Below are 20801 nucleotides of genomic sequence, written 5' to 3' on the forward strand. Positions count from 1 at the left end.
TTTACTTATCTATTTATTTCATTATTTTAAAAAAGGACATTGCTGGGAAGGCAGTCGGGCTACGCTCCTGGCTCCTATAAAGCCAAGATTAGGCAAAGTTTTGAAGCACTCAACTGGCCTGCCGCCAGAGCGGAACCTTCTCCAATTCACGCTCTGCCGCCAACCCACCCACCTCGTTTCCCCGGCATTGGGGCATGTTTGAACTCCAAAATGGCGGCCTCCGGGGTTCCACACATTGCAGCTTTACCATTTTCAAGGTACAGGGATTATTCTACTGTTTAAAAGCTGCTGGCATTCCGATTTTCTTCATGAGGCTATCAATCTTGCAGTGTTCTAATATAGCATACGAGAACATTATTAGGGGCCCAAAGGGATCATTAAACGTCTTCTGTTGAGAGTTATTGACAAAAGCGAGGGGACAGGGCATTTAACTAATGTGACAGCAGAGGAACGACGCCTATGCTGACAGCTCAACATTTCGTTCAATGAGGTAAGAATGCTTTAAATTAAACAGGAAAGCCAAAAAAACGACATTTGCTAGAATATTAGACCAGATGGCTTATTCCAACCATTATTTGATTGTTGCAACTTCACTGTCCCCAATGAATCTTAAAAAATTCCAATGTCCTAAGACATCTAGCCCTTGATGTACTAGAGGTTGTGCGAGCGTTCCTGGGAAGCTGAATGATTTTCTGCTGCGCCTACAGGCTTTTATGGTAAGTAATCAGATGCAATCCTTTACGCTTACGTTACTTTGTGCTATGCGAGTCCCCGTGCAACACCTTAGCAAATACCCAAGACGGCGTTCTTTGTCCTCATCGGTCTAAGATCCTCAACAGCCTTATACATTTTAGGACCTGTGACCAGGGTGTTACTCTTGGTTTTAGTCTAAAAAGACTAACTAGCATTAGAAAGCCCCTTTTCCCCACGTCAATTCGACAGGGCGATAAGCCACTGAGGGGCACTAATTGTGTGGAAGATGTCTAAACTCTAAAAATAGATCAAACATAGAGGCCCAGATTTATGAAACGCTTGCGTTATCACAGCGTAAGGCAACACCAGGGCATCAGTGAGGTTTACTAAACCACGCAAGGCCACCTTGCGTGGCATTGCATGTCTTAATAAATCTAGAGTAACCCATGGCAGCGCAAGTCGCTGCCTTGCGTTACTGTTTGCCGGGAAGGCGTTCCATGGGTAGGGAGTGGGTGATCTTAGGCATCCACCCATGCTCTTTCATGCATTCCCAGATTTACTAAGAGTAGTAAACCTGGGAACGCGTACGCCTTCCCAACTGAGGAGCAACAAGGAGAAATATCTTTGTTTCTCTACGTTTTATCCTCAAGTTGTCCTGCTGAGTTGCGTAAAAGGTGAGTAAATCTTCCCCTTCCCCAGGTCCATTTGAAAAGACCCTCTTTACTTAAATGTACCAAATTACGATTAGAAAGACCGTTTGAAAAGCTCAGTTTATAAAAGAAAGCCCCCAAAAAGCTCAAAAGAGGTGATTGCAAATACAAGTCAAGTGAGAATCTGGCAACCATCAAATATCCAAGAAAAGAAGTTTAAAATGCTGTACTCTCTTAAACTGAAACAAGAAGCTAACCACTCAGTTTGTGTTTCCTTCCTCCAGTTCTTCGTAAAAGAAGAGAGGAACGTTCATCAATAGCAGACAGCAGCTGCACAAATGCAACACTGTCCACTGGCTTCGCGCTCAGAAGAAAACACTACAACTCTTCCTCGTGGTTAGCGAAGACCAGACACTTTCGAACACATTTCCTCAGTTAAAAACTATAGAAATGATCCCTGAAAGTATAGTCTTGCCTGAACCACTTCCAGCTCACACAGACAGAAAAAGTGGAAACCCTTCTTACCTACAGTAAGCACCTGTTGGGCATCAAGTCAAAAAACATATAAATATATAGATAAGACCACAAAATAGCATTCAGCAGATGCGCGTGCATTTCTGTGCAAGAAAGAGTTCTCCCTAGAACTCGGGTGACACAATGCTTTAAAAATTTGCATATCAGAAATCAGCCACCAATCAAATTCAGCCTGCCTTTTCCCGGCCCTGTCTCACACACAGACACACACACACACACACAGGTTACCTGTTGGCTGCTCCTGAAACAGACACAGGACTACAGTATGAAAGTTAAAGTTCAAACAGGTAAAGAAACGGCAGCCATACTTTCCTTTCCTGCTCTCGTTTACCGCAAAAAACACATTTTAACTTGTTTAAAAAGTAAGAGAAACAGTTGGTAAACTCACAAAAAAGACAGTCTACCGTTACTTCCAGAGCTTTCGGCACTGCACTAAATGACAATTATTACCATTTCAAGATGGCTACGCATTATCAGACTGCACGAAGTGGGTGCATTTTACTGGAGATCGGACAGAATCACCAGAGCGCTTACTCTGTTCAAGTAAAGCAGCACACACTTGCCCTCTGAGTTCACATCATACTGTGCTGAAAGTGTAGGTGGTGAAAACACTGGGAATTATTCTTGTTCACACCCTTCATTTTGAAGCTCGAGCCAAGACATGGATTTCTCTGGTAGTTTCATCCTCAGATATCTTGGTGAGATGTTCAACTTCCTGACACAAATCGATTTACATGTTAAGAGGCAGAGCATTAATTAGCACTCATTTGGACTACTGCAATGCCTTACACAAGGGAAAATGGGGAAAACTTGAAACAAAACGGCAGGTTCCACAGGATTTTGCAGGAAAACAGTTTTCAATCAGAATATTTGGTTCAGATTATGACCTTTCAATGTGCCGAAAGCGTGATACTGATTGCTAGTGAATGAGAAACGACCTGGTAGGTTTGCAAGTATGGAAACAAAAGGTGTAGCAAGCAACCTACCTTTACATTTTGAAAAGTTGCACCACAGATCAAATGTATGGCAATGTCTTCAATCAGTCTCCCCAAACAAAGTAACTCTCCCCCAGTTCACGTGTAAGACCCTTACAAGGCGATGGCATTCCGCAGGAACCACGGGTTACAACGGAACCTACCACTTTCAGATGAGCTCTGAATACCTGGACATCAAAGAAAGCCTTCACATCAGCAACACCTTGTCCTACCAGCCGCTTTGAACATATGCAGCTTTTCCAGGCCCCATGACTTTTAGGCATCTCTGTATTATAGAAGTATCCAAAACACGGTTTATTTTTCTTGTACAGAAGATTCCGTTCACCGGGGAGTGAATCCTTGTCGGGACAATTTTGATCCTAGTATTCTTCAGAATAGGAACCGAACATTTCAGTGAATGTATCCGTCATCCAGCCCTTCCTCAAATGAAGAAAGGAACAGCCATCAACAAAAGACAGTTGTTTCATAAATACAACTCTGCCCTTCCTTTCCAGATCAGGGCTTTTCTGCAACAACTCTCTGACACTTACAAACACTGGGGCAGATTTACGACATTTTGGCGCAGGGCAGCACAGCAAGTCACATTGCTGTGCCCTGTGTCAAAGAAAACGGGCAATAATGTGTTATATGTATGCAATACTGTCCTTTTCCACTGCGCTGGAGCCATTTTGACTGCCTAGAGCCAGCGCCGGCAACCTTGCACCATGATGCAAAGTTGTCTGCGTTGTAGGCAAAATTGTTTTTGTGAAGGAAGAGGCACCTTCCTACACAAAAACAATCTTGGGAGGCTTTTCCCTTTTCCTATGCGTGCTGCAAAACGCAGCACACATAGAAAGGGGAAACAACAAAGAGAAATAAATATATTTCTCCTCACTGACCCTCCCCTGGGGAGGGGTAAGGTGTTGGTGCATTCCCAGATTTACATGGCTCTGTAAATTTGGGGATGCGTCTAACAACATGGGTGTTGCGTTGGAACACACACTGCAAAGCCCTTGGATCGCCTCCCTAATGCAGAGTAAGCCAGCGCACCGCTTTACAATGCCTTGCCTTAATCACTATCTACGGGACTATTCAAAGCCACGCCAAGTGGCTTTGCGTGATCTCCTAGATATGGTTAAAAGGTCTGACCGCTGTTGCGTCACTAGAAGTCACGCAACTGCAGTGCAAGCCTCTCTTAAATATGCCCCACTAGTTCCAGTTTCTTTCTTCAGAAACTTTTTATAACGCTATGCCACTCTGTTCCAGTGGCACAGGAAGATGTCACAACAGCATTTTTGCTGCCATCTGGCTTAGCTCTCAGATGGTAAGTGATACAGACTTTAAAAACTGCTGCTGTGGTCTATGCCGCTAACTAAAGTATTGCTTCAGCACGACAGGCTCAAGTTGAAGGCGAAAAACAGTCCACATCCCCTCTTCCAGCAGGCTAGAGGGTACCACAATTTAGTCTTACTTTGTTTTTTGTTTTTATATTTACTTATCTATTTATTTCATTATTTTAAAAAAGGACATTGCTGGGAAGGCAGTCGGGCTACGCTCCTGGCTCCTATAAAGCCAAGATTAGGCAAAGTTTTGAAGCACTCAACTGGCCTGCCGCCAGAGCGGAACCTTCTCCAATTCACGCTCTGCCGCCAACCCACCCACCTCGTTTCCCCGGCATTGGGGCATGTTTGAACTCCAAAATGGCGGCCTCCGGGGTTCCACACATTGCAGCTTTACCATTTTCAAGGTACAGGGATTATTCTACTGTTTAAAAGCTGCTGGCATTCCGATTTTCTTCATGAGGCTATCAATCTTGCAGTGTTCTAATATAGCATACGAGAACATTATTAGGGGCCCAAAGGGATCATTAAACGTCTTCTGTTGAGAGTTATTGACAAAAGCGAGGGGACAGGGCATTTAACTAATGTGACAGCAGAGGAACGACGCCTATGCTGACAGCTCAACATTTCGTTCAATGAGGTAAGAATGCTTTAAATTAAACAGGAAAGCCAAAAAAACGACATTTGCTAGAATATTAGACCAGATGGCTTATTCCAACCATTATTTGATTGTTGCAACTTCACTGTCCCCAATGAATCTTAAAAAATTCCAATGTCCTAAGACATCTAGCCCTTGATGTACTAGAGGTTGTGCGAGCGTTCCTGGGAAGCTGAATGATTTTCTGCTGCGCCTACAGGCTTTTATGGTAAGTAATCAGATGCAATCCTTTACGCTTACGTTACTTTGTGCTATGCGACTCCCCGTGCAACACCTTAGCAAATACCCAAGACGGCGTTCTTTGTCCTCATCGGTCTAAGATCCTCAACAGCCTTATACATTTTAGGACCTGTGACCAGGGTGTTACTCTTGGTTTTAGTCTAAAAAGACTAACTAGCATTAGAAAGCCCCTTTTCCCCACGTCAATTCGACAGGGCGATAAGCCACTGAGCGGCACTAATTGTGTGGAAGATGTCTAAACTCTAAAAATAGATCAAACATAGAGGCCCAGATTTATGAAACGCTTGCGTTATCACAGCGTAAGGCAACACCAGGGCATCAGTGAGGTTTACTAAACCACGCAAGGCCACCTTGTGTGGCATTGCATGTCTTAATAAATCTAGAGCAACCCATGGCAGCGCAAGTCGCTGCCTTGCGTTACTGTTTGCCGGGAAGGCGTTCCATGGGTAGGGAGTGGGTGATCTTAGGCATCCACCCATGCTCTTTCATGCATTCCCAGATTTACTAAGAGTAGTAAACCTGGGAACGCGTACGCCTTCCCAACTGAGGAGCAACAAGGAGAAATATCTTTGTTTCTCTACGTTTTATCCTCAAGTTGTCCTGCTGAGTTGCGTAAAAGGTGAGTAAATCTTCCCCTTCCCCGGGTCCATTTGAAAAGACCCTCTTTACTTAAATGTACCAAATTACGATTAGAAAGACCGTTTGAAAAGCTCAGTTTATAAAAGAAAGCCCCAAAAAAGCCCAAAAGAGGTGATTGCAAATACAAGTCAAGTGAGAATCTGGCAACCATCAAATATCCAAGAAAAGAAGTTTAAAATGCTGTACTCTCTTAAACTGAAACAAGAAGCTAACCACTCAGTTTGTGTTTCCTTCCTCCAGTTCTTCGTAAAAGAAGAGAGAAACGTTCATCAATAGCAGACAGCAGCTGCACAAATGCAACACTGTCCACTGGCTTCGCGCTCAGAAGAAAACACTACAACTCTTCCTCGTGGTTAGCGAAGACAAGACACTTTCGAACACATTTCCTCAGTTAAAAACTATAAAAATGATCCCTGAAAGTATAGTCTTGCCTGAACCACTTCCAGCTCACACAGACAGAAAAAGTGGAAACACTTCTTACCTACAGTAAGCACCTGTTGGGCATCAAGTCAAAAAACATATAAATATATAGATAAGACCACAAAATAGCATTCAGCAGATGCGCGTGCATTTCTGTGCAAGAAAGAGTTCTCCCTAGAACTCGGGTGACACAATGCTTTAAAAATTTGCATATCAGAAATCAGCCACCAATCAAATTCAGCCTGCCTTTTCCCGGCCCTGTCTCACACACAGACACACACACACACACAGGTTACCTGTTGGCTGCTCCTGAAACAGACAGAGGACTACAGTATGAAAGTTAAAGTTCAAACAGGTAAAGAAACGGCAGCCATACTTTCCTTTCCTGCTCTCGTTTACCGCAACAAACACATTTTAACTTGTTTAAAAAGTAAGAGAAACAGTTGGTAAACTCACAAAAAAGACAGTCTACCGTTACTTCCAGAGCTTTCGGCACTGCACTAAATGACAATTATTACCATTTCAAGATGGCTACGCATTATCAGACTGCACGAAGTGGGTGAATTTTACTGGAGATCGGACAGAATCACCAGAGCGCTTACTCTGTTCAAGTAAAGCAGCACACACTTGCCCTCTGAGTTCACATCATACTGTGCTGAAAGTGTAGGTGGTGAAAACACTGGGAATTATTCTTGTTCACAGCCTTCATTTTGAAGCTCAAGCCAAGACATGGATTTCTCTGGTAGTTTCATCCTCAGATATCTTGGTGAGATGTTCAACTTCCTGACGCAAATCGATTTACATGTTAAGAGGCAGAGCATTAATTAGCACTCATTTGGACTACTGCAATGCCTTACACAAGGGAAAATGGGAAAAACTTGAAACAAAACGGCAGGTTCCACAGGATTTTGCAGGAAGACAGTTTTCAATCAGAATATTTGGTTCAGATTATGACCTTTCAATGTGCCGAAAGCGTGATACTGATTGCTAGTGAATGAGAAACGACCTGGTAGGTTTGCAAGTATGGAAACAAAAGGTGTAGCAAGCAACATACCTTTACATTTTGAAAAGTTGCACCACAGATCAAATGTATGGCAATGTCTTCAATCAGTCTCCCCAAACAAAGTAACTCTCCCCCAGTTCACGTGTAAGACCCTTACAAGGCGATGGCATTCCGCAGGAACCACGGGTTACAACGGAACCTACCACTTTCAGATGAGCTCTGAATACCTGGACATCAAAGAAAGCCTTCACATCAGCAACACCTTGTCCTACCAGCCGCTTTGAACATATGCAGCTTTTCCAGGCCCCATGACTTTTAGGCATCTCTGTATTATAGAAGTATCCAAAACACGGTTTATTTTTCTTGTACAGAAGATTCCGTTCACCGGGGAGTGAATCCTTGTCGGGACAATTTTGATCCTAGTATTCTTCAGAATAGGAACCGAACATTTCAGTGAATGTATCCGTCATCCAGCCCTTCCTCAAATGAAGAAAGGAACAGCCATCAACAAAAGACAGTTGTTTCATAAATACAACTCTGCCCTTCCTTTCCAGATCAGGGCTTTTCTGCAACAACTCTCTGACACTTACAAACACTGGGGCAGATTTACGACATTTTGGCGCAGGGCAGCACAGCAAGTCACATTGCTGTGCCCTGTGTCAAAGAAAACGGGCAATAATGTGTTATATGTATGCAATACTGTCCTTTTCCACTGCGCTGGAGCCATTTTGACTGCCTAGAGCCAGCGCCGGCAACCTTGCACCATGGTGCAAGGTTGTCTGCGTTGTAGGCAAAATTGTTTTTGTGAAGGAAGAGGCACCTTCCTACACAAAAACAATCTTGGGAGGCTTTTCCCTTTTCCTATGCGTGCTGCAAAACGCAGCACACATAGAAAGGGGAAACAACAAAGAGAAATAAAGATATTTCTCCTCACTGACCCTCCCCTGGGGAGGGGTAAGGTGTTGGTGCATTCCCAGATTTACATGGCTCTGTAAATTTGGGGATGCGTCTAACAACATGGGTGTTGCGTTGGAACACACACTGCAAAGCCCTTGGATCGCCTCCCTAATGCAGAGTAAGCCAGCGCACCGCTTTACAATGCCTTGCCTTAATCACTATCTACGGGACTATTCAAAGCCACGCCAAGTGGCTTTGCGTGATCTCCTAGATATGGTTAAAAGGTCTGACCGCTGTTGCGTCACTAGAAGTCACGCAACTGCAGTGCAAGCCTCTCTTAAATATGCCCCACTAGTTCCAGTTTCTTTCTTCAGAAACTTTTTATAACGCAATGCCACTCTGTTCCAGTGGCACAGGAAGATGTCACAACAGCATTTTTGCTGCCATCTGGCTTAGCTCTCAGATGGTAAGTGATACAGACTTTAAAAACTGCTGCTGTGGTCTATGCCGCTAACTAAAGTATTGCTTCAGCACGACAGGCTCAAGTTGAAGGCGAAAAACAGTCCACATCCCCTCTTCCAGCAGGCTAGAGGGTACCACAATTTAGTCTTACTTTGTTTTTTGTTTTTATATTTACTTATCTATTTATTTCATTATTTTAAAAAAGGACATTGCTGGGAAGGCAGTCGGGCTACGCTCCTGGCTCCTATAAAGCCAAGATTAGGCAAAGTTTTGAAGCACTCAACTGGCCTGCCGCCAGAGCGGAACCTTCTCCAATTCACGCTCTGCCGCCAACCCACCCACCTCGTTTCCCCGGCATTGGGGCATGTTTGAACTCCAAAATGGCGGCCTCCGGGGTTCCACACATTGCAGCTTTACCATTTTCAAGGTACAGGGATTATTCTACTGTTTAAAAGCTGCTGGCATTCCGATTTTCTTCATGAGGCTATCAATCTTGCAGTGTTCTAATATAGCATACGAGAACATTATTAGGGGCCCAAAGGGATCATTAAACGTCTTCTGTTGAGAGTTATTGACAAAAGCGAGGGGACAGGGCATTTAACTAATGTGACAGCAGAGGAACGACGCCTATGCTGACAGCTCAACATTTCGTTCAATGAGGTAAGAATGCTTTAAATTAAACAGGAAAGCCAAAAAAACGACATTTGCTAGAATATTAGACCAGATGGCTTATTCCAACCATTATTTGATTGTTGCAACTTCACTGTCCCCAATGAATCTTAAAAAATTCCAATGTCCTAAGACATCTAGCCCTTGATGTACTAGAGGTTGTGCGAGCGTTCCTGGGAAGCTGAATGATTTTCTGCTGCGCCTACAGGCTTTTATGGTAAGTAATCAGATGCAATCCTTTACGCTTACGTTACTTTGTGCTATGCGAGTCCCCGTGCAACACCTTAGCAAATACCCAAGACGGCGTTCTTTGTCCTCATCGGTCTAAGATCCTCAACAGCCTTATACATTTTAGGACCTGTGACCAGGGTGTTACTCTTGGTTTTAGTCTAAAAAGACTAACTAGCATTAGAAAGCCCCTTTTCCCCACGTCAATTCGACAGGGCGATAAGCCACTGAGGGGCACTAATTGTGTGGAAGATGTCTAAACTCTAAAAATAGATCAAACATAGAGGCCCAGATTTATGAAACGCTTGCGTTATCACAGCGTAAGGCAACACCAGGGCATCAGTGAGGTTTACTAAACCACGCAAGGCCACCTTGCGTGGCATTGCATGTCTTAATAAATCTAGAGTAACCCATGGCAGCGCAAGTCGCTGCCTTGCGTTACTGTTTGCCGGGAAGGCGTTCCATGGGTAGGGAGTGGGTGATCTTAGGCATCCACCCATGCTCTTTCATGCATTCCCAGATTTACTAAGAGTAGTAAACCTGGGAACGCGTACGCCTTCCCAACTGAGGAGCAACAAGGAGAAATATCTTTGTTTCTCTACGTTTTATCCTCAAGTTGTCCTGCTGAGTTGCGTAAAAGGTGAGTAAATCTTCCCCTTCCCCAGGTCCATTTGAAAAGACCCTCTTTACTTAAATGTACCAAATTACGATTAGAAAGACCGTTTGAAAAGCTCAGTTTATAAAAGAAAGCCCCCAAAAAGCTCAAAAGAGGTGATTGCAAATACAAGTCAAGTGAGAATCTGGCAACCATCAAATATCCAAGAAAAGAAGTTTAAAATGCTGTACTCTCTTAAACTGAAACAAGAAGCTAACCACTCAGTTTGTGTTTCCTTCCTCCAGTTCTTCGTAAAAGAAGAGAGGAACGTTCATCAATAGCAGACAGCAGCTGCACAAATGCAACACTGTCCACTGGCTTCGCGCTCAGAAGAAAACACTACAACTCTTCCTCGTGGTTAGCGAAGCCAGACACTTTCGAACACATTTCCTCAGTTAAAAACTATAGAAATGATCCCTGAAAGTATAGTCTTGCCTGAACCACTTCCAGCTCACACAGACAGAAAAAGTGGAAACCCTTCTTACCTACAGTAAGCACCTGTTGGGCATCAAGTCAAAAAACATATAAATATATAGATAAGACCACAAAATAGCATTCAGCAGATGCGCGTGCATTTCTGTGCAAGAAAGAGTTCTCCCTAGAACTCGGGTGACACAATGCTTTAAAAATTTGCATATCAGAAATCAGCCACCAATCAAATTCAGCCTGCCTTTTCCCGGCCCTGTCTCACACACAGACACACACACACACACACAGGTTACCTGTTGGCTGCTCCTGAAACAGACACAGGACTACAGTATGAAAGTTAAAGTTCAAACAGGTAAAGAAACGGCAGCCATACTTTCCTTTCCTGCTCTCGTTTACCGCAAAAAACACATTTTAACTTGTTTAAAAAGTAAGAGAAACAGTTGGTAAACTCACAAAAAAGACAGTCTACCGTTACTTCCAGAGCTTTCGGCACTGCACTAAATGACAATTATTACCATTTCAAGATGGCTACGCATTATCAGACTGCACGAAGTGGGTGCATTTTACTGGAGATCGGACAGAATCACCAGAGCGCTTACTCTGTTCAAGTAAAGCAGCACACACTTGCCCTCTGAGTTCACATCATACTGTGCTGAAAGTGTAGGTGGTGAAAACACTGGGAATTATTCTTGTTCACACCCTTCATTTTGAAGCTCGAGCCAAGACATGGATTTCTCTGGTAGTTTCATCCTCAGATATCTTGGTGAGATGTTCAACTTCCTGACACAAATCGATTTACATGTTAAGAGGCAGAGCATTAATTAGCACTCATTTGGACTACTGCAATGCCTTACACAAGGGAAAATGGGGAAAACTTGAAACAAAACGGCAGGTTCCACAGGATTTTGCAGGAAAACAGTTTTCAATCAGAATATTTGGTTCAGATTATGACCTTTCAATGTGCCGAAAGCGTGATACTGATTGCTAGTGAATGAGAAACGACCTGGTAGGTTTGCAAGTATGGAAACAAAAGGTGTAGCAAGCAACCTACCTTTACATTTTGAAAAGTTGCACCACAGATCAAATGTATGGCAATGTCTTCAATCAGTCTCCCCAAACAAAGTAACTCTCCCCCAGTTCACGTGTAAGACCCTTACAAGGCGATGGCATTCCGCAGGAACCACGGGTTACAACGGAACCTACCACTTTCAGATGAGCTCTGAATACCTGGACATCAAAGAAAGCCTTCACATCAGCAACACCTTGTCCTACCAGCCGCTTTGAACATATGCAGCTTTTCCAGGCCCCATGACTTTTAGGCATCTCTGTATTATAGAAGTATCCAAAACACGGTTTATTTTTCTTGTACAGAAGATTCCGTTCACCGGGGAGTGAATCCTTGTCGGGACAATTTTGATCCTAGTATTCTTCAGAATAGGAACCGAACATTTCAGTGAATGTATCCGTCATCCAGCCCTTCCTCAAATGAAGAAAGGAACAGCCATCAACAAAAGACAGTTGTTTCATAAATACAACTCTGCCCTTCCTTTCCAGATCAGGGCTTTTCTGCAACAACTCTCTGACACTTACAAACACTGGGGCAGATTTACGACATTTTGGCGCAGGGCAGCACAGCAAGTCACATTGCTGTGCCCTGTGTCAAAGAAAACGGGCAATAATGTGTTATATGTATGCAATACTGTCCTTTTCCACTGCGCTGGAGCCATTTTGACTGCCTAGAGCCAGCGCCGGCAACCTTGCACCATGGTGCAAGGTTGTCTGCGTTGTAGGCAAAATTGTTTTTGTGAAGGAAGAGGCACCTTCCTACACAAAAACAATCTTGGGAGGCTTTTCCCTTTTCCTATGCGTGCTGCAAAACGCAGCACACATAGAAAGGGGAAACAACAAAGAGAAATAAAGATATTTCTCCTCACTGACCCTCCCCTGGGGAGGGGTAAGGTGTTGGTGCATTCCCAGATTTACATGGCTCTGTAAATTTGGGGATGCGTCTAACAACATGGGTGTTGCGTTGGAACACACACTGCAAAGCCCTTGGATCGCCTCCCTAATGCAGAGTAAGCCAGCGCACCGCTTTACAATGCCTTGCCTTAATCACTATCTACGGGACTATTCAAAGCCACGCCAAGTGGCTTTGCGTGATCTCCTAGATATGGTTAAAAGGTCTGACCGCTGTTGCGTCACTAGAAGTCACGCAACTGCAGTGCAAGCCTCTCTTAAATATGCCCCACTAGTTCCAGTTTCTTTCTTCAGAAACTTTTTATAACGCTATGCCACTCTGTTCCAGTGGCACAGGAAGATGTCACAACAGCATTTTTGCTGCCATCTGGCTTAGCTCTCAGATGGTAAGTGATACAGACTTTAAAAACTGCTGCTGTGGTCTATGCCGCTAACTAAAGTATTGCTTCAGCACGACAGGCTCAAGTTGAAGGCGAAAAACAGTCCACATCCCCTCTTCCAGCAGGCTAGAGGGTACCACAATTTAGTCTTACTTTGTTTTTTGTTTTTATATTTACTTATCTATTTATTTCATTATTTTAAAAAAGGACATTGCTGGGAAGGCAGTCGGGCTACGCTCCTGGCTCCTATAAAGCCAAGATTAGGCAAAGTTTTGAAGCACTCAACTGGCCTGCCGCCAGAGCGGAACCTTCTCCAATTCACGCTCTGCCGCCAACCCACCCACCTCGTTTCCCCGGCATTGGGGCATGTTTGAACTCCAAAATGGCGGCCTCCGGGGTTCCACACATTGCAGCTTTACCATTTTCAAGGTACAGGGATTATTCTACTGTTTAAAAGCTGCTGGCATTCCGATTTTCTTCATGAGGCTATCAATCTTGCAGTGTTCTAATATAGCATACGAGAACATTATTAGGGGCCCAAAGGGATCATTAAACGTCTTCTGTTGAGAGTTATTGACAAAAGCGAGGGGACAGGGCATTTAACTAATGTGACAGCAGAGGAACGACGCCTATGCTGACAGCTCAACATTTCGTTCAATGAGGTAAGAATGCTTTAAATTAAACAGGAAAGCCAAAAAAACGACATTTGCTAGAATATTAGACCAGATGGCTTATTCCAACCATTATTTGATTGTTGCAACTTCACTGTCCCCAATGAATCTTAAAAAATTCCAATGTCCTAAGACATCTAGCCCTTGATGTACTAGAGGTTGTGCGAGCGTTCCTGGGAAGCTGAATGATTTTCTGCTGCGCCTACAGGCTTTTATGGTAAGTAATCAGATGCAATCCTTTACGCTTACGTTACTTTGTGCTATGCGAGTCCCCGTGCAACACCTTAGCAAATGCCCAAGACGGCGTTCTTTGTCCTCATCGGTCTAAGATCCTCAACAGCCTTATACATTTTAGGACCTGTGACCAGGGTGTTACTCTTGGTTTTAGTCTAAAAAGACTAACTAGCATTAGAAAGCCCCTTTTCCCCACGTCAATTCGACAGGGCGATAAGCCACTGAGCGGCACTAATTGTGTGGAAGATGTCTAAACTCTAAAAATAGATCAAACATAGAGGCCCAGATTTATGAAACGCTTGCGTTATCACAGTGTAAGGCAACACCAGGGCATCAGTGAGGTTTACTAAACCACGCAAGGCCACCTTGCGTGGCATTGCATGTCTTAATAAATCTAGAGTAACCCATGGCAGCGCAAGTCGCTGCCTTGCGTTACTGTTTGCCGGGAAGGCGTTCCATGGGTAGGGAGTGGGTGATCTTAGGCATCCACCCATGCTCTTTCATGCATTCCCAGATTTACTAAGAGTAGTAAACCTGGGAACGCGTACGCCTTCCCAACTGAGGAGCAACAAGGAGAAATATCTTTGTTTCTCTACGTTTTATCCTCAAGTTGTCCTGCTGAGTTGTACCAAATTACGATTAGAAAGACCGTTTGAAAAGCTCAGTTTATAAAAGAAAGCCCCCAAAAAGCCCAAAAGAGGTGATTGCAAATACAAGTCAAGTGAGAATCTGGCAACCATCAAATATCCAAGAAAAGAAGTTTAAAATGCTGTACTCTCTTAAACTGAAACAAGAAGCTAACCACTCAGTTTGTGTTTCCTTCCTCCAGTTCTTCGTAAAAGAAGAGAGGAACGTTCATCAATAGCAGACAGCAGCTGCACAAATGCAACACTGTCCACTGGCTTCGCGCTCAGAAGAAAACACTACAACTCTTCCTCGTGGTTAGCGAAGACCAGACACTTTCGAACACATTTCCTCAGTTAAAAACTATAGAAATGATCCCTGAAAGTATAGTCTTGCCTGAACCACTTCCAGCTCACACAGACAGAAAAAGTGGAAACCCTTCTTACCTACAGTAAGCACCTGTTGGGCATCAAGTCAAAAAACATATAAATATATAGATAAGACCACAAAATAGCATTCAGCAGATGCGCGTGCATTTCTGTGCAAGAAAGAGTTCTCCCTAGAACTCGGGTGACACAATGCTTTAAAAATTTGCATATCAGAAATCAGCCACCAATCAAATTCAGCCTGCCTTTTCCCGGCCCTGTCTCACACACAGACACACACACACACACACAGGTTACCTGTTGGCTGCCCCTGAAACAGACAGAGGACTACAGTATGAAAGTTAAAGTTCAAACAGGTAAAGAAACGGCAGCCATACTTTCCTTTCCTGCTCTCGTTTACCGCAACAAACACATTTTAACTTGTTTAAAAAGTAAGAGAAACAGTTGGTAAACTCACAAAAAAGACAGTCTACCGTTACTTCCAGAGCTTTCGGCACTGCACTAAATGACAATTATTACCATTTCAAGATGGCTACGCATTATCAGACTGCACGAAGTGGGTGCATTTTACTGGAGATCGGACAGAATCACCAGAGCGCTTACTCTGTTCAAGTAAAGCAGCACACACTTGCCCTCTGAGTTCACATCATACTGTGCTGAAAGTGTAGGTGGTGAAAACACTGGGAATTATTCTTGTTCACAGCCTTCATTTTGAAGCTCAAGCCAAGACATGGATTTCTCTGGTAGTTTCATCCTCAGATATCTTGGTGAGATGTTCAACTTCCTGACGCAAATCGATTTACATGTTAAGAGGCAGAGCATTAATTAGCACTCATTTGGACTACTGCAATGCCTTACACAAGGGAAAATGGGGAAAACTTGAAACAAAACGGCAGGTTCCACAGGATTTTGCAGGAAGACAGTTTTCAATCAGAATATTTGGTTCAGATTATGACCTTTCAATGTGCCGAAAGCGTGATACTGATTGCTAGTGAATGAGAAACGACCTGGTAGGTTTGCAAGTATGGAAACAAAAGGTGTAGCAAGCAACCTACCTTTACATTTTGAAAAGTTGCACCACAGATCAAGGCCCATATTTATACTTTTTGACGCTAAACTGCGCTAACGCAGTTTAGCGTCAAAAAAATTTGCGCCGTCTAACGCCATTCTGAAGCGCCATGCGGGCGCCGTATTTATGGAATGGCGTTAGCCGGCGCAAGCAGACCGGCGCTGCCTGGTGTGCGTGGAAAAAAAACACGTACACCAGGCAGCGCCGGCGTTGGGCAAAAATGACGTTAGGGGGTCTTAAAATGGGGCAAGTCAGGTTGAGGCAAAAAAATCGTCTTAACCCGACTTGCGCCATTTTTTAACGACGCCCATCCCCCATCAACATGACTCCTATCATTGTAAAGATAGGAGTCATGCCCCCTTGCCCAATGGCCATGCCCAGGGGACTTCTGTCCCCTGGGCATGGTCATTGGGCATAGTGGCATGTAGGGGGGCACAAATCAGGCCCCCCTATGCCAAAAAAAATTATAAAAAAATAAAAAAAAAATACTTACCTGAACTTACCTGAATGTCCCTGGGGTGGGTCCCTCCAGCCTTGGGTGTCCTCCTGGGGTGGCCAAGGGTGGCAGGGGGGGTCCCTGGGGGCAGGGGAGGGCACTCTGGGCTCATTTTGAGCCCACTTGTCCCTTAACGCCATGCCTGACCCAGGCGTTAAAAAGCGGCGCAAATGCGCCGTTTTTAGCCACGCCCACTCCCGGGCGTCTCTTTTGCCCGGGAGTATAAATACCACGTAAAGGCCTGGGAGTCATTTTTTAGACGGGAACGCCTCCCTTGCATATCATTAACGCAAGGAAGGGGTTCACGCTAAAAAATGACGCACATTCCGGGAACTTTGGCGCTAGACGCCTCTAACGCCATAGTATAAATATGGCGTTAGTTGGCGTTAGTTTAGCGTCGAATTTGCGTCGAAAAAAACGACGCAAATTCGGCGCAAACGGAGTATAAATACGGGCCCAAATGTATGGCAATGTCTTCAATCAGTCTCCCCAAACAAAGTAACTCTCCCCCAGTTCACGTGTAAGACCCTTACAAGGCGATGGCATTCCGCAGGAACCACGGGTTACAACGGAACCTACCACTTTCAGATGAGCTCTGAATACCTGGACATCAAAGAAAGCCTTCACATCAGCAACACCTTGTCCTACTAGCCGCTTTGAACATATGCAGCTTTTCCAGGCCCCATGACTTTTAGGCATCTCTGTATTATAGAAGTATCCAAAACACGGTTTATTTTTCTTGTACAGAAGATTCCGTTCACCGGGGAGTGAATCCTTGTCGGGACAATTTTGATCCTAGTATTCTTCAGAATAGGAACCGAACATTTCAGTGAATGTATCCGTCATCCAGCCCTTCCTCAAATGAAGAAAGGAACAGCCATCAACAAAAGACAGTTGTTTCATAAATACAACTCTGCCCTTCCTTTCCAGATCAGGGCTTTTCTGCAACAACTCTCTGACACTTACAAACACTGGGGCAGATTTACGACATTTTGGCGCAGGGCAGCACAGCAAGTCACATTGCTGTGCCCTGTGTCAAAGAAAACGGGCAATAATGTGTTATATGTATACAATACTGTCCTTTTCCACTGCGCTGGAGCCATTTTGACTGCCTAGAGCCAGCGCCGGCAACCTTGCACCATGGTGCAAAGTTGTCTGCGTTGTAGGCAAAATTGTTTTTGTGAAGGAAGAGGCACCTTCCTACACAAAAACAATCTTGGGAGGCTTTTCCCTTTTCCTATGCGTGCTGCAAAACGCAGCACACATAGAAAGGGGAAACAACAAAGAGAAATAAAGATATTTCTCCTCACTGACCCTCCCCTGGGGAGGGGTAAGGTGTTGGTGCATTCCCAGATTTACATGGCTCTGTAAATTTGGGGATGCGTCTAACAACATGGGTGTTGCGTTGGAACACACACTGCAAAGCCCTTGGATCGCCTCCCTAATGCAGAGTAAGCCAGCGCACCGCTTTACAATGCCTTGCCTTAATCACTATCTACGGGACTATTCAAAGCCACGCCAAGTGGCTTTGCGTGATCTCCTAGATATGGTTAAAAGGTCTGACCGCTGTTGCGTCACTAGAAGTCACGCAACTGCAGTGCAAGCCTCTCTTAAATATGCCCCACTAGTTCCAGTTTCTTTCTTCAGAAACTTTTTATAACGCTATGCCACTCTGTTCCAGTGGCACAGGAAGATGTCACAACAGCATTTTTGCTGCCATCTGGCTTAGCTCTCAGATGGTAAGTGATACAGACTTTAAAAACTGCTGCTGTGGTCTATGCCGCTAACTAAAGTATTGCTTCAGCACGACAGGCTCAAGTTGAAGGCGAAAAACAGTCCACATCCCCTCTTCCAGCAGGCTAGAGGGTACCACAATTTAGTCTTACTTTGTTTTTTGTTTTTATATTTACTTATCTATTTATTTCATTATTTTAAAAAAGGACATTGCTGGGAAGGCAGTCGGGCTACGCTCCTGGCTCCTATAAAGCCAAGATTAGGCAAAGTTTTGAAGCACTCAACTGGTCTGCCGCCAGAGCGGAACCTTCTCCAATTCACGCTCTGCCGCCAACCCACCCACCTCGTTTCCCCGGCATTGGGGCATGTTTGAACTCCAAAATGGCGGCCTCCGGGGTTCCACACATTGCAGCTTTACCATTTTCAAGGTACAGGGATTATTCTACTGTTTAAAAGCTGCTGGCATTCCGATTTTCTTCATGAGGCTATCAATCTTGCAGTGTTCTAATATAGCATACGAGAACATTATTAGGGGCCCAAAGGGATCATTAAACGTCTTCTGTTGAGAGTTATTGACAAAAGCGAGGGGACAGGGCATTTAACTAATGTGACAGCAGAGGAACGACGCCTATGCTGACAGCTCAACATTTCGTTCAATGAGGTAAGAATGCTTTAAATTAAACAGGAAAGCCAAAAAAACGACATTTGCTAGAATATTAGACCAGATGTCTTATTCCAACCATTATTTGATTGTTGCAACTTCACTGTCCCCAATGAATCTTAAAAAATTCCAATGTCCTAAGACATCTAGCCCTTGATGTACTAGAGGTTGTGCGAGCGTTCCTGGGAAGCTGAATGATTTTCTGCTGCGCCTACAGGCTTTTATGGTACGTAATCAGATGCAATCCTTTACGCTTACGTTACTTTGTGCTATGCGAGTCCCCGTGCAACACCTTAGCAAATACCCAAGAAGGCGTTCTTTGTCCTCATCGGTCTAAGATCCTCAACAGCCTTATACATTTTAGGACCTGTGACCAGGGTGTTACTCTTGGTTTTAGTCTAAAAAGACTAACTAGCATTAGAAAGCCCCTTTTGCCACATCAATTCGACAGGGCGATAAGCCAGTGAGCGGCACTAATTGTGTGGAAGATCTCTAAACTCTAAAAATAGATCAAACATAGAGGCCCAGATTTGTGAAACGCTTGCGTTGTCACAGCGTAAGGCAACACCAGGATATCAGTGAGGTTTACTAAACCACGCAAGGCCACCTTGTGTGGCATTGCATGTCTTAATAAATCTAGAGTAACCCATGGCAGCGCAAGTCGCTGCCTTGCGTTACTGTTTGCCGGGAAGGCGTTCCATGGGTAGGGAGTGGGTGATCTTAGGCATCCACCCATGCTCTTTCATGCATTCACAGATTTACTAAGAGTAGTAAACCTGGGAACGTGTACGCCTTCCCAACTGAGGAGCAACAAGGAGAAATATCTTTGTTTCTCTACGTTTTATCCTCTTGCTATGTGTGCTGCATTCTACCCTCTCCCTTTCTCGCAGAGAAGCGTGGCAAGTTGTCCTGCTGAGTTGCGTAAAAGGTGAGTAAATCTTCCCCGGGTCCATTTGAAAAGACCCTCTTTACTTAAATGTACCAAATTACGATTAGAAAGACCGTTTGAAAAGCTCAGTTTATAAAAGAAAGCCCCAAAAAAGCTCAAAAGTGGTCATTGCAAATACAAGTCAAGTGAGAATCTGGCAGCCATCAAATATCCAAAAAAAGAAGTTTAAAATGCTGTACTCTCTTAAACTGAAATAAGAAGCTAACCACTCAGTTTGTGTTTCCTTCCTCCAGTTCTTCGTAAAAGAGGAATGTACATCCACAGCAGACAGCAGTTGCACAAATGCAACATTGGCCACTGGCTTTGCGCTCAGAAGCAAACACTACAACTCTTCCTCGTGGTTAGCAAAGACCATACACATTCAAACACATTTCCTCAGTTTAAAACTATAGAAATGATCCCTTAAAGTATAGTCTTGCCTGAACCACTTCCAGCTCACACAGACAGAAAAAGTGGAAACCCTTCTTACCTACAGTAAGCACCTGTTGGGCATCAAGTCAAAAAACATATAAATATATAGATGACACCACAAAATAGCATTCAGCAAATGTGCGTGCATTTCTGCGCAAGAAAGAGTTCTCACTAGAACTCGGGTGACACAATGCTTTAAAAATTAGCATATCAGTGGCCTGTGGCCTCACCGGTGCTCTCCTCAACCCCCCAGGTCTGCTTTCTGAAGACACTGGTAATTACATGCTGGTAGATCCAAATCCGAATGCCCCCAGTCTCCATAAGAGCCCATTTTATATCTTGCAGCAACTTAAACCTCTGCAACCGACCGCCCCGTGTTGCTGGTAGTGGGTGTTTGAGGCTAACTTGAACCCCAACCTGTAGACATCCTAACTCCCGGAGACTGGAATTGTAAGTCTTGTACTTACTTCGAAACATTACTAACTTTTACTTCTCCCCTAGAACTGTGTTTGAAAATTGCACTGTTGACTTTTCAAACAGATTATTGCTATTTACTTGAAAACCGTTTAACTTGTCAAATTGAAACAAAGTGGTGTTGATACATATGCTTGCTACATACTTGCAAATGTACTTGCCTGCAAACTGAATCTTGTGGTTCTAGAAATAAAGTAACAACATATATTTTTGCTATATAAAAACAATTGGCCTGGAGTTAGCC

General features: G+C 44.1%; 5 non-coding genes across 5 annotated transcripts; all 5 read right to left on the minus strand.

Moving 5' to 3' along the window:
- Positions 1-1598: 1598 nt before the first annotated feature.
- Positions 1599-1816, minus strand: LOC138286105 (small nucleolar RNA U3). The gene has a single exon (XR_011201799.1). It is a non-coding gene; the product is annotated as a small nucleolar RNA U3 (small nucleolar RNA).
- A 4123-nt stretch (positions 1817-5939) lies between these two features.
- Positions 5940-6157, minus strand: LOC138286162 (small nucleolar RNA U3). The gene has a single exon (XR_011201854.1). It is a non-coding gene; the product is annotated as a small nucleolar RNA U3 (small nucleolar RNA).
- A 4121-nt stretch (positions 6158-10278) lies between these two features.
- LOC138285999 (small nucleolar RNA U3) lies at positions 10279-10495 on the minus strand. Its single transcript, XR_011201698.1, has one exon. It is a non-coding gene; the product is annotated as a small nucleolar RNA U3 (small nucleolar RNA).
- Positions 10496-14553: 4058 nt separating this feature from the next.
- LOC138286106 (small nucleolar RNA U3) lies at positions 14554-14771 on the minus strand. The gene has a single exon (XR_011201800.1). It is a non-coding gene; the product is annotated as a small nucleolar RNA U3 (small nucleolar RNA).
- Positions 14772-19876: 5105 nt separating this feature from the next.
- On the minus strand, positions 19877-20089 carry LOC138286185 (small nucleolar RNA U3). Its single transcript, XR_011201873.1, has one exon. It is a non-coding gene; the product is annotated as a small nucleolar RNA U3 (small nucleolar RNA).
- Positions 20090-20801: the final 712 nt, after the last annotated feature.

Source organism: Pleurodeles waltl, chromosome 3_1 (genome assembly GCF_031143425.1).
Source record: "Pleurodeles waltl isolate 20211129_DDA chromosome 3_1, aPleWal1.hap1.20221129, whole genome shotgun sequence".
Lineage (NCBI taxonomy): Eukaryota > Metazoa > Chordata > Amphibia > Caudata > Salamandridae > Pleurodeles > Pleurodeles waltl.